The sequence below is a fragment of the Panulirus ornatus genome, chromosome 27 (assembly GCF_036320965.1).
Source record: "Panulirus ornatus isolate Po-2019 chromosome 27, ASM3632096v1, whole genome shotgun sequence".
Taxonomy (NCBI): domain Eukaryota; kingdom Metazoa; phylum Arthropoda; class Malacostraca; order Decapoda; family Palinuridae; genus Panulirus; species Panulirus ornatus.
The window spans coordinates 16695600-16708099 of NC_092250.1; the positions used below are offsets into that span (position 1 = coordinate 16695600).

The 12500-nt window shown below is 45.3% G+C and overlaps 1 protein-coding gene across 1 annotated transcript in view; it reads right to left on the reverse strand.

Moving 5' to 3' along the window:
- Positions 1-10235, reverse strand: part of LOC139757675 (uncharacterized) — a 344152-nt gene extending 333917 nt beyond the window's left edge. Inside the window, exon 1 of the mRNA XM_071678439.1 lies at positions 10108-10235. The gene's annotated coding sequence lies outside the window, so the exon portion shown is untranslated. The remainder of the gene's footprint in view (positions 1-10107) is intronic.
- Between the last annotated feature and the right edge of the window lie 2265 nt (positions 10236-12500).

Sequence of the window (12500 nt, forward strand, 5' to 3'; positions counted from 1 at the left end):
TCGCCATAATATATATATATATATATATATATATATATATATATATATATATATATATATATATGTATATATATATATATATATATATGAATTATATGCATGTGTATATATGTACATGTCTGTGTGTATGTATATATATATATATATATATATATATATATATATATATATATATATATATATATATATATATATATATGTATACGTTGAGATGTATAGGTATGTATATTTGCATGTGTGGACGTGTATGTATATACATGTGTATGTGGGTGGGTTGGGCCATTCTTTCGTCTGTTTCCTTGCGCTAACTCGCAAACGCGGGAGACAGCGACAAAGCAAAGTATATATATATATATATATATATATATATATATATATATATATATATATATATATATATGTATATATATAAATCAGAGCGGAAGGCCCAAGGGAAATGGGTTGATCACAACATGCTACTGGAGGGACGAGGGGCCCCCCGATATCCGGGGTATGTTTTCCTGTTTTTCTTCCTGTGGACTCAATTGAGAGAGGTATTTTGAAGGGTCGTGGCCTCCAGGGGGGAGAGAGAGGGAGGGTGGGGCCTCCTCCTCTCTCCAAGGTTGGAGGAAGGGAAGGGAGGGCCTTCTCCTCCTCCTCCTCCTCCTCCTCCTCCTCTTCTCTCCAAGGTTGGAGGACGAAGACGATCCTGAACACATCCCTTTGGCTAAAGAAATCGTTTTGTGACGTTGGCTGTAGGGGACTCCAAAAGACTTGGGAGTTGTAGATAGATGGTTATAGCAGTGTTACTTGATTATACACACACACACACACACCCTCCCACCCCCACCCCTTAAGTTATATAAAGTATTATAGGGACATGTTGGCCTCGTTTGATTAAAAGTATTTTAGGGACATGTTAGCCTGGTTTGATTAAAAGGATTTTAGGGACATGTTAGCCTCGTTTGATTAAAAGTATTTTAGGGACATGTTGGCCTCGTTTGATTAAAAGTATTTTAGGGACATGTTGGCCTCGTATGATTAAAAGGATTTTAGGGACATGTTAGCCTCGTATGATTAAAAGGATTTTAGGGACATGTTAGCCTCGTATGATTAAAAGGATTTTAGGGACATGTTAGCCTCGTATGATTAAAAGGATTTTAGGGACATATTAGCCTCGTATGATTAAAAGGATTTTAGGGACATATTAGCCTCGTATGATTAAAAGTATTTTAGGGACATGTTAGCCTCGTTGGATTAAAAGGATTTTAGGGACGTGTTAGCCTAGCTTGATCATCTGATCATTTGATTGATTTACAGGATATAGGATGATAGAAACTGTGTGGGGGGGGGTTTTGATCATGAAAATACGACACCTTAACGCCTTCAACAACAAGGAAGCAACACTTGGAGGGTATTGCCTGACACCCACAGTGTCGTACTGGTAACACAAGTTTGAGTTGCTGTCCACTTGGCTCTGTCAAGTACTTCCAAAACACACACACACACACACACACACACACACACACACACACACTTGCGTCAACACAGTGCTAAGGGTTTTTATAAATGTAATGGTGCCACAGCCAAGGCTCACAACAGCTCTTAAGTGTACGATATAATGGCACTATGGTGCCATGACAAGCCCTTGTGGGGAGCAATGGGGAGGACACCGCGCTATTATGGTGCCATGGTATGCCATAGAGAATGTATGGGGGAGAATATTATGGTGCCATGGTATGCCATAGAGAATGTATGGGGGAGAATATCAGGGTGCTCTGGTGCCATAGAGAATGTATGGGGGAGAATATTATGGTGCTTTTGTGCCATAGAGAATGTATGGGGGAGAATATCAGGGTGCTCTGGTGCCATAGCAAACCCCCAGAGAAGCTTCAGTAAGGCAACTGTGGCAACTAAAGCTTAGCCACTATGGCACCTTAAACTTAGCCACTATGGCACCTTAAACTTAGCCACTATGGCACCTTAAACTTAGCCACTATGGCACCTTAAACTTAGCCACTATGGCACCTTAAACTTAGCCACTATGGCACCTAAAGCTTAGACACTATGGCACCTCAAGCTTAGCCACTGTGGTTGCTCAAGCTCACCCACTATAGCACCTCAAGCTTAGCCATTACGGCACCTAAAGCTTAGCCATTATGGCACCTAAAGCTTAGCCATTATGGCACTTTAAGCTTAACAGCTTTAGCTCTTCAAGCTTAACCGCTATACCACCTCAAGCTTAGCCACTGTTGGCCCTCAAGCTTAGCCAGTGTGGCATCTCAAACTTAGCCCCTATGCCACCTAAAGCCTACCCACTATGGACACCTCAAGCTTAGCCACTGCGTCACAGCTAAAGCTGTTAAACGACCTGTGACACCTAACAACCCAACGACCCACAATTGTCCTGGAACCACGTAGTCTGCAGGACCTTCCCGCCTCAGCAGTTAGCGAGTTAATTACCACAATTAGGGGAAGGTGTGTGGGTCACGGTAACGAGCTGCTGAGTGCCAGTTAAGAGCACTCTAAAGACCCTGTGTGACTCTGTGGGTAATTACCCCAGTGTGTGTGTGTGTGTGTGTGTGTGTGTGTGTGTGTGTGTGTGTGTGTGTGTGTGTGTGTTGAACGGAGTGATTGGGACTGTATTACTCCCACCCTGGACCTGTTCAAACTCCCCTGCTTTGAACAGAGGGGATTTCAAAGCCAGTTTCTGGCACTGTGTTCAGCCTTTATTACTTTGGACAGAGGCTTGCAAAGGACTCAGTGGCCTTGTTCAACACAAGATTTGAACATTGGTTCACCCCCACCCCCTGTCTGGCTCAGCCAGTTCAAGAACATTACGTTGTAGTTTCTGTGAGTGATTTTGAACACAAGCTTTCATAGTGTTTAAACTTTGAACGTACACCCCACTCGGGAACCACTTTGCCGTGTTCACCTCTGCTAATTTGAACAGTGAATTGCATAACACTGTGCTGTAACTTTCCCCTTGAACAAAACCACCCTACACCAGGATATCACCTTTGTTCACCTCTCGTAGAATGAACGTACTACTACACCCTCTACAACGGGCGTGTTGACTGAACACAAGCCGTGTTGAACACAGGGCGTGTGTGAGGGCAAGGCAAGGGGGAGACCAGACGTCTGTTCAAACACTAATCGATGAACAACCCCGTCTTTGTCAGCTGAGCCAGACCACACCCCTTGCCTTCCTGCCTGTTCAACACTACTGCATTGAACAGAGTTTCAGAACATTCTCTAGACCTTTTCACCTCAACTGCTTTGAACACTGAGTCATTAAACGTTCCATAGGCCTGTTCATCAGCATTGCTTTGAACAGGAATCTACAAAGCACTCTTTAGACCTGTTCATCTCTGTTGCTTTGAACAGAGAGGAACAGAGCACTTCCTGTTGGTTCTGACTCATCTCTCCCACTTTGAACAAAGGATTTGTGCATGAATGTGTATGAGAAGGTTGGATTTGTGCATGAGTGTGTGTTTTGTGTGTGTGTGTGTGAGAGAGAGAGAGAGAGAGAGAGAGAGAGAGAGAGAGAGAGAGAGAGAGAGAGAGAGAGAGAGAGAGAGAGAATGACAGTAGACAGAGATGGTGTAGGGAAACGACAGGAGTGATTAAGAAATGCATTGACGTCATCTGTCGTGTGTGTGTGTGTGTGTGTGTGTGTGTGTGTGTGATACATAGTCATGGTAATGGTATAATTGTAATTGTTGTTGTAATTGCTTCTAAAGCCTTGACGAATAATGACCTCGCTTGCACACACACACACACACACACACACACACACACACCGCCACAGGTAAACCCTGCAAATGAACTTCATGTTTTCTATGCCCTGGTTTAGCCCAAAAGGATAACACGTCGATCCCCATATACCACCCGGATCCAGTTCATTCTATCCTGTGCACTCACTCGCCCTCCCCCCGAATGTTCAGGCCCCGATGCCCCAAAGCTTCCTTGATCAAGGCATTATATACAAGGGCAAGGACACCGAAGGACCCCATATCTGTGTGTGTGTGTGTGTGTGTGTGTGTGTGTCCTGTGGGACGCCACTAGTGTGAGCGGACTGGACCCTGGAGAGGCAGTCCCCCTCTGAAGCGTACATACATACAGACCTTCCTCTGAAGTTGTCTTTGTTGATGACTTGGTGCATGGTTTCGTTCCCGGCCGACTGTGTGTCGCAAGCTTCGCTGAAGAGTCTGTGTGTCTGTGTGTGTGTGTAGGTGAGACACAGAGGCGTTGCGTCTCTCTCTCTCTCTCTCTCTCTCTCTCTCTCTCTCTCTCTGTGTGCCGTGATGCACAGTGTCTCAGAAGCTGAGGAGGAGGTGGAGGTAGTGGGTGGTGAAGGTGTGGGGGCCAGGGATGGGCCTAAGTGTGTCGTTGGGCTGATGGTGCGTGTGGGGAAACTCCCGATGTTTCATGTGGGTTCAGGTGAAAAACACCCCCCCCCACACACACACAGGCTTTCACCGAGTGAGGTGGGGCGGCGGGGGCATCGGAGAGAGAGAGAGAGAGAGAGAGAGAGAGAGAGAGAGAGAGAGAGAGAGAGAGAGAGAGAGAGAGAGAATATCCCAAGTAGAGAGAATGAATGAGTGAAAAAAAAGAAGTGTTTCTGAAGTCTTTCATTCACAGAGGCATTTATTTTCGGGGGGGGGGGGGGGGGGGGTTTGGGGGGTTCTGTTGACGAGAGGCGCTCGTGGGAGGAAGAGAGACGAGTCGGGCGAGAGTTCAAGGGAGGTTGAGTCACTGGGTGCAATGAGTCGTCTATCCTCCCCTGAGGTGGTTGTGTGGCCACTCCAGACTCATTCGCGCTGGTGTATAGGTGTTGTGGAGGGGGTTGGGGTTGTGTTGTGGGGGGGGGGGGAGATCGATGTATTGGCCGGAAGGCAAGTGCCGTTTGATCGAGTCTCGCCCCCCCCCCCCCCCCGTATTGACCCCCCCCCCCCGGCTCTTTTCATTTCGCACAGCCATCCCGTTAACGGGACTGTTTTCGACTGGTGCGACCCGGTAAGGGGGTTTTGTGAAGTCCCTCGCGAATCACCTTGTTACGGACGGGGGTGTGTGTGTGTGTCCCTGTTGTTGTTGGGGTGGTCGGTGGTGTTGTGGTGGTCGAAGGACGCTACAAGGTCTCGCTCCTGTGTTGTTGTGTGTGTGACCCAGGACAGGACAGCTCGCCCCCGTGAGCCACATTTGGATAGATCTGTAGGAGGCGAGGCAGTGGAAGGGGGAGGCAGCGGTAGGCGTCTGTGGTGGTGCTGTGTGTGTGTGTGTGTGTGTGTGTGTGTGTGTGTTGAACCGGGTGCCACCATTAAGTAACTACGCCATCCGGGGCCCCTCACCGCTACGTTCTCGGGACCGACACCGATCCGTTTATCCGGCCAGACGAGGGACGTATTGTTAAATCGATGCCCAGTACGATGTAACACACACACACACACACACACACACACACACACACACCGATGTCAAGTCGCTGTGAAACTGGTGCTGTGAGGGCAGGAAAACTGAGGTGTGTGTGTGTGTGTGTGTGTGTCTACATACATATCCTTGGTGTTCACTGGTTGGGTAGTTGGGCCTTGTGTGAACCACCGACTGACGTGGGTGGGTCGTTAAGGCCGCGAGCAACAGGTGGATAAATACCAGTTGTGAAGCCTTGAACACCGTGTTCTTCAGGGGGGTAGGGGGTACAAACGGGTTCTAAAACCACATCAGTACACACACACACACACACACACACACACACACACACACACACGGCCCGTCCGCTGTAGCTGTTCCCAGAGTTTCCAATAATGGTCTGGTCCAATTCGTATCCTCAGAGCAGTAACGTCTTCCCCAGGTACCATAGGTCATCCGAGGTGTTGATTAGGAGTGCTATAGAGGGAGCGACGTAGGTGTACCAGTGCAAAGTAAAGGATGGAGGAGGAGGAGGCTTCGTTGGAGGGGAAGCCAGCTTTTTCTCTCTACACACCTTGCGAAATTTCCGCTCTGTCCATAGACTACGTCATCGCCTGGCATCGAAGGTCTGTAGATGAATAAGAGAACTTATTTGTGCTCGTCTTCTGGACGAATCGGCCAAAGTCCCTGTGTGTGTGTGTGTGTGTGTGTGTGTGTGTACACAGCAGACATCGCTAACCTTAGCTGACCCGGCTGGGGTGACGAGGTCCACCATCTTCGTCACGTAGAGACGCGTGGTATATCCGACGTTGGCAGTGGTGGGAGTGCATAAACAACCCAACCTTTTACCGTAGAGGCAAATTTCGGCGTTGGCAACACTGGAATTGAAGTCGGGTAGCGAAGGTTGCTACACGACGCGACCTTAGCGGACGTCTGAACAGGGTCATTCCGGGTCATTCCGTCTGTGATTGCTGGTGTGTGTGTGTGTGTGTGTGGAACGGATGAATTGGACTTCCTGATTCCCACACTGACACCGTCTCATTGAAGGCCATTCCCACTTGATTGATAGGTTGCTGATGGACAACAGTCGTGAACTCTGACCTCGTACCTTGGGTCATGTGTTTCATCGGCCCGTTGCTTCACTGTTGTTGTCCACTGTCCACTTCTGTACCCGCTACCCCTAAGCAGCAGTGTTGATTCACACTTTCCCTCTTCTTCATGTATTACTTTGGGTTCTTGCTCCCGAGAGTTGGCTGCCTGTGTGCCCCCTACCATTTATCTGTACCACACGATACACGGCAAGCTGCTGCGTCATGCGATTAGTGTGTGCGCGTGTGGCCATCGGCAACTCATGGGTGGGCCGTTTTGATAACTCTTTCCTCTCTCCTACACGTCGAACCTTCTTTGGAACCCTCCAACCTTCTCATGTCTTTCCCAACCACTACGACACCTGGCGGCACGTTTTAAAACACAAATTCATGACTTACGAAATTCGTAAATGCTAATGCCTTGTCACCCTCTTCCCCCCTCCCCCCTCACCCTCCTCTTTCGTTATCCTCCCTGGATTCCAATTAAGGTCCGGCCTTGATGTGGACTCCAGTATGAGACATGGAGCCTCCAGCGTCAAAGAGTTAAAAGAAAAAAGGAAAAAAAAAGAGATGGATGAATTATGTAACCTGCCACATCATAACGCTCTCTTGCCCCAGGAAGGAGGTAGCGCCTCCAGCGTCAGGGGTTGAGAGAGGGGTGGAGAAATGGGGTCAGCAGGTTGATCTTATGTGTGTGTGTGTGTGTGTGTGTGTGTGTGTGTGTGTAGAAGCACATTGTGTGACGGGCCTGTACAGACCCCCGTCACATGATCTCCGTCACAACCGTAATGTTACTACGGGATCTCCGTCACCCACCTCGTAACACTTACCACCACTCCCTGATTTCCCCTCCACACCCTCCCTCCCTGATTTCCCCCTTCGCCCTTCCATCACTCGGTCGTCAACGCGATGCTTACGGTAAAACGGCAGGGTGTTGGTCTAACCCAGCTGACGAAGGTCGGTGCTATGCATCTTTCAATCACCCTCTTCCTCCTCCTCCTCCTCTTCCTAGTCTCTCCCACATCCTCTGGCCCCTCCTGTTGCCACCAGGGCTTCCACTCACACATTCCATGGCGTGGGTGAGCACCTTACACACACACACACACACACACACACACAACCTCCATGCCCCAGTGTGTACACAGTGTGTACATTAGAGGAAAATAGACTCCAACAGCATTAGAAAAAACAAAATGCCTCTCACTTTTTCACTTTACACCCACGCTACGTTTATATATATATATATATATATATATATATATATATATATATTAATGTTTCTTCATTAACAAACGTATGTATTGATCAGCTACAAGCACATGAAGCATTAATGATTAATGGCAAGTACTGAATAGTCGTATATTTTTCTCTCTTAAATTTTAAATGGTAATTTCATTTTTCACCCATTATGATCTAAGGTTAGAATTGATGTTCCTAACTAATAGCTTTTCCGTGTACAAAAATCAGAATTTATGAACTTAGAGTTAATTTTCAGTGCATTCAAGTATGAGTACTTGTATGCAGTTGCTTTCTTAAGCACTCCAAAATCAAGTGTGTTCATGCACTCAAGATTCACTGCTTTCATGCAATTAATCATGCAAATATTGGTATGCACTCAAGAATCAGTGTCTTTTTAACTGAAGACTCAGTATCTTTATGCACTATAGAAACTAAGAATCTTTTTGCATTCAACAAGAAGCAGTTCTTTGCACTCAGAAATCAGTAATGCTATGCACTCAAGAATTAGTAATGCTATGCACTAAATATTAAGTAATACTATGTACTCAAGATTCACAAATTCTATGCAGTAATCATTATTTTGAGCACTCAAGAACAGCTAATTCTATGCACTCAAGAATAAGTAATGCTATGCACTCAGGGATCAGTAATGCTATGCACTCAAGAATCACTGATTCTCTGCACTCAAGAACCACAAATTCTATGCACTCAAGAATCACTCACTCTATGCACTCAAGAATCACTCATTCTATGCACTCAAGAATCACTCATTCTGTGCACTCAAGAGTCACTCATTCTATGCACTCGAGTCACTCATTCTATGCACTCAAGAATCACTCATTCTATGCACTCAAGAATCACTCATTCTATGCACTCAAGAATCACTGATTCTCTGCACTCAAGAACCACAAATTCTATGCACTCAAGAATCACTCACTCTATGCACTCAAGAATCACTCATTCTATGCACTCAAGAATCACTCATTCTGTGCACTCAAGAGTCACTCATTCTATGCACTCGAGTCACTCATTCTATGCACTCAAGAATCACTCATTCTATGCACTCAAGAATCACTCATTCTATGCACTCAAGAGTCACTCATTCTATGCACTCAAGAGTCACTCATTCTATGCACTCAAGAATCACTCATTCTATGCACTCAAGAATCACTCATTCTATGCACTCAAGAATCACTCATTCTATGCACTCAAGAGTCACTCATTCTATGCACTCAAGAATCACTCATTCTATGCACTCAAGAATCAGTAACTTGACGAGCGCTGGCCGGGTTGTTGGCAAGCTGTTGGCTCTGCATGTTGTTATGGTCTGGGAAATTCTTTGTTTATTTCCGCAAGTCTGGAAATCTTCTGTGCCACCTTTCTCCTCCTCACACCCTCATTTTCCCTCCTTCCTCCTCCCCCTCACAGTCTAACCAGGGCACCACATCGCCCTCGGGCCTCATAATAACTCATATTTACCATGGTGTAAACACGAGTGGGGAGGGGAAAAAGCACTGCCTTCTCTCATGCACATAGTGAGAGAGGAGGGAGAGTCATGAGTGAGAGGTTGGGGGAGGGGGGTAAGAGTCATGAGTGAGGGGGGGGTCATAGAATGATCATGTACTTGACCTCATTAATATTCAACGAAGTCAATTAGCATAGCCCCTCATTTCTCACTCATGTCAAGGAGGAAGACATTGCCACAAATATCCCTCTCCTGTGTTGTCCTTGTATTTACCTCATTAATGAGATCTTGCAGTCTCACCTCATTCGTCTCCCATCATATGAATCTCTGTAAACACACATAGTACTTACTACCTGTGCCTAACCCTCACACTTCCATTCATCTCCAAAAGGACCCAAATCATCCTCATGAATTTTCCCTCATAGATCCACAGGACCTCCGCTTTCTTTTTGATGGCTTTTATTTATATATATAAATGACTCCTAGCCCCCCCCCCTTTCCCCATTATATACACATTGAAGACTATTTCCCTCCCCCCCTTTTAGTATACTAAGGGGAGAGCGGGGATAATAGTAGTGTTAATGGTAATGAGAAAACCTTATACATATATAAACTCACTCATACCCTCACAACACACACACACACACCAGTTATCAACGCGTCCACCAGTCGACAGCAACACAGTGCTAAGCCATACCTATAAGTAAAACATCTGTTGCTTGGGAAGACGTGTCGGGGTTCGAACCGAGTCGACTCAGAACCTACATAAGACTCATCTTCTCTTACGTTCAAAGTATTGAAAGCTTTTTTTCTGGAGGGAGGAATTCAACAGTTTGTTTTCAACACGTTGCATTAGAACTTTACCCAAGTTCAATATTATTCAAGATATCAAGACATAGAAGAAAAAAGATTAATCAGATAACTTACATTTTAAGTAACTTTTGAGGTGGATTAATCCTCCAGGTTACCAGATAAGTATTCGTGAAGCAATGCGGTCAATATTAAGACAAAAATAACCCCCGGGAGAGCGATGCTATCTCTTCCCTTCCGCGCCGTCGAGGTGACTGAGCCTCCGTCCGCCGTGTTGTCTGTTTACTTCCGTGGACGAGGTGGGGGGGGGGGGGGTCGAGTTGCCTAATGTCTTTTTTGTCACCGGATTTCCTTCACCTCGACTTCTTGGATTTCATTATAATTATATATCTTCACCTAAAATTAAAAAAAAAAAAAAGAAATGATGAACTTGTGGTAGAATGCGTTCATAGTGAGTCATCAAAGGGACTAATTAAATGTTAGGCGTAGATAACGCTGCTATATTTATTTATTAAGCGAAGCTTCGAATATTTTGCAGGTATTCGAGCAATAATTATTAAGCTAAAAGAACGTCGATCACAGACGTCAGCTTTGCTAAAAATAGCGACAATGCCCTGCTATTACTCCCTTCCGAGAAAACTTTGGGCGAGCGACATGGACACTTTTTGTGTGTTTGTGTGTGAGTCGACGTTGATATATATATATATATATATATATATATATATATATATATATATATATATATATATATATATATATATATATATATATTGGAAAGGATCACAATTTTGCGCGTGATCAAGATATTCCTATGAGTCCACGGGAACTTTTCGTGTTTCATTTTCCCCGTGGACTCATAGGAATATATATATATATATATATATATATATATATATATATATATATATATATATATATATATATATATATATATATCTGAGGTCCTAAGGGGGACTGTATAAGGTTGGCACAGTAACAAACTGGATGATTGATCACTTGGTAGCCAACAAACACCTCCTCCGCTTCATTACACACAATGTTGCCAACCCATTTCTATAGATCGGGTGATACACTTTTCCCTGGTGTACCCTGTCTGTTATGGCCGCCTTTTTTTCCATTGGTACTACCGTATATTTTTTCTTTTCGGTGCACCTGCCGTTGATGCGAGAATGTATGTATGTCCCCCACCTCTTGCTACACCTTCAGTTGACGCGCCCTCCAGTGATAGACATACCTCTCACTTGCCCTCCGTTCTTACCCCCCCCCCCCTTACATCAATGCCCCTTACATTGATGCCACCACCTCCCCTTCCCCCTCTCCCCCCTCCCTCTAGATTCATCCACCCTCTTGTCACCCATGATAATCCAATCCTTCAACCCCCTCAATTTTTTGATTTCAGTCTTGATTCGTAGGTCAGAACTACACCGTCCACGACCGTCAGACGCACCCCTTTTCCACCCCTACACACACACACCCTCTCTCCCCACACACACCCCAAAGCTACTTCATATACCCAGTCTGATGTTTGGAAGTCGACTGCTTCCATACGCCATTACGCCAGGCTGCGTTGCGCCCCGACGATGTACGCCAGTCACCACGTCTTCGTAACTCGCCTTTCAAATCCAAAGCTCCTGGAATCGTTGAACACTCTTGTGACATTTCAGCACGCACGCATCCCACCGTCCTCATTCTCTCTCTCTCTCTCTCTCTCTCTCTCTCTCTCTCTCTCTCTCTCTCTCTCTCTCTCTCTCTCTCTCTCTCTCTCTCTTTTCCTTCCTGTGTGTGACTGTCAACACCACCGCCCTACTACCCTCTTCCACTCGGGAGGCCAGCCAACCAGATCCCAAAGTGTTATTTCTTATTTCACCGTGCCATGTGAACGCGCGCGCGCACACACACACACACACACACACACACACATTCCATCGTCATGATCACGCATTTCGACGGTAACTCTTTAACTACCAGTGGATCATCAGCTTATAACAGCATCCCGGCTTCTCTGTTATTCCCATTATTGCTTGGCTCGACATACCTTCCTTCACGAAGAATGAAGGCAACGTCAAGGGGGTCAGTTGAATGTTACTTCTTTCACTCTCAGAAACGTTTCAGCACCTAATGGCACGTTTCCACCAAACGTTTCAACACCTAATGGCACGTTTACATCAAACGTTTCAACACCTAATGGCACGTTTACATCAAACGTTTCAACACCTAATGGCACGTTTACATCCAACGTTTCAACACCTAATGGAACGTTTCCGTCAAACGTTCTTTGGCTGTTCCTTCTATTAGGAAATTCCTTCTCATACATATATTATACATATTTACCTAAAAAAAACGTTTTCTTTCTTTATCCCAATAGATGATAAAGACACTCTGTTCCACTGGAAGAACTCCAGACTTATATATATATATATATATATATATATATATATATATATATATATATATATATATATATATATATATATATATATTATTCACAGATCCCCATCACCGAAGTTCGT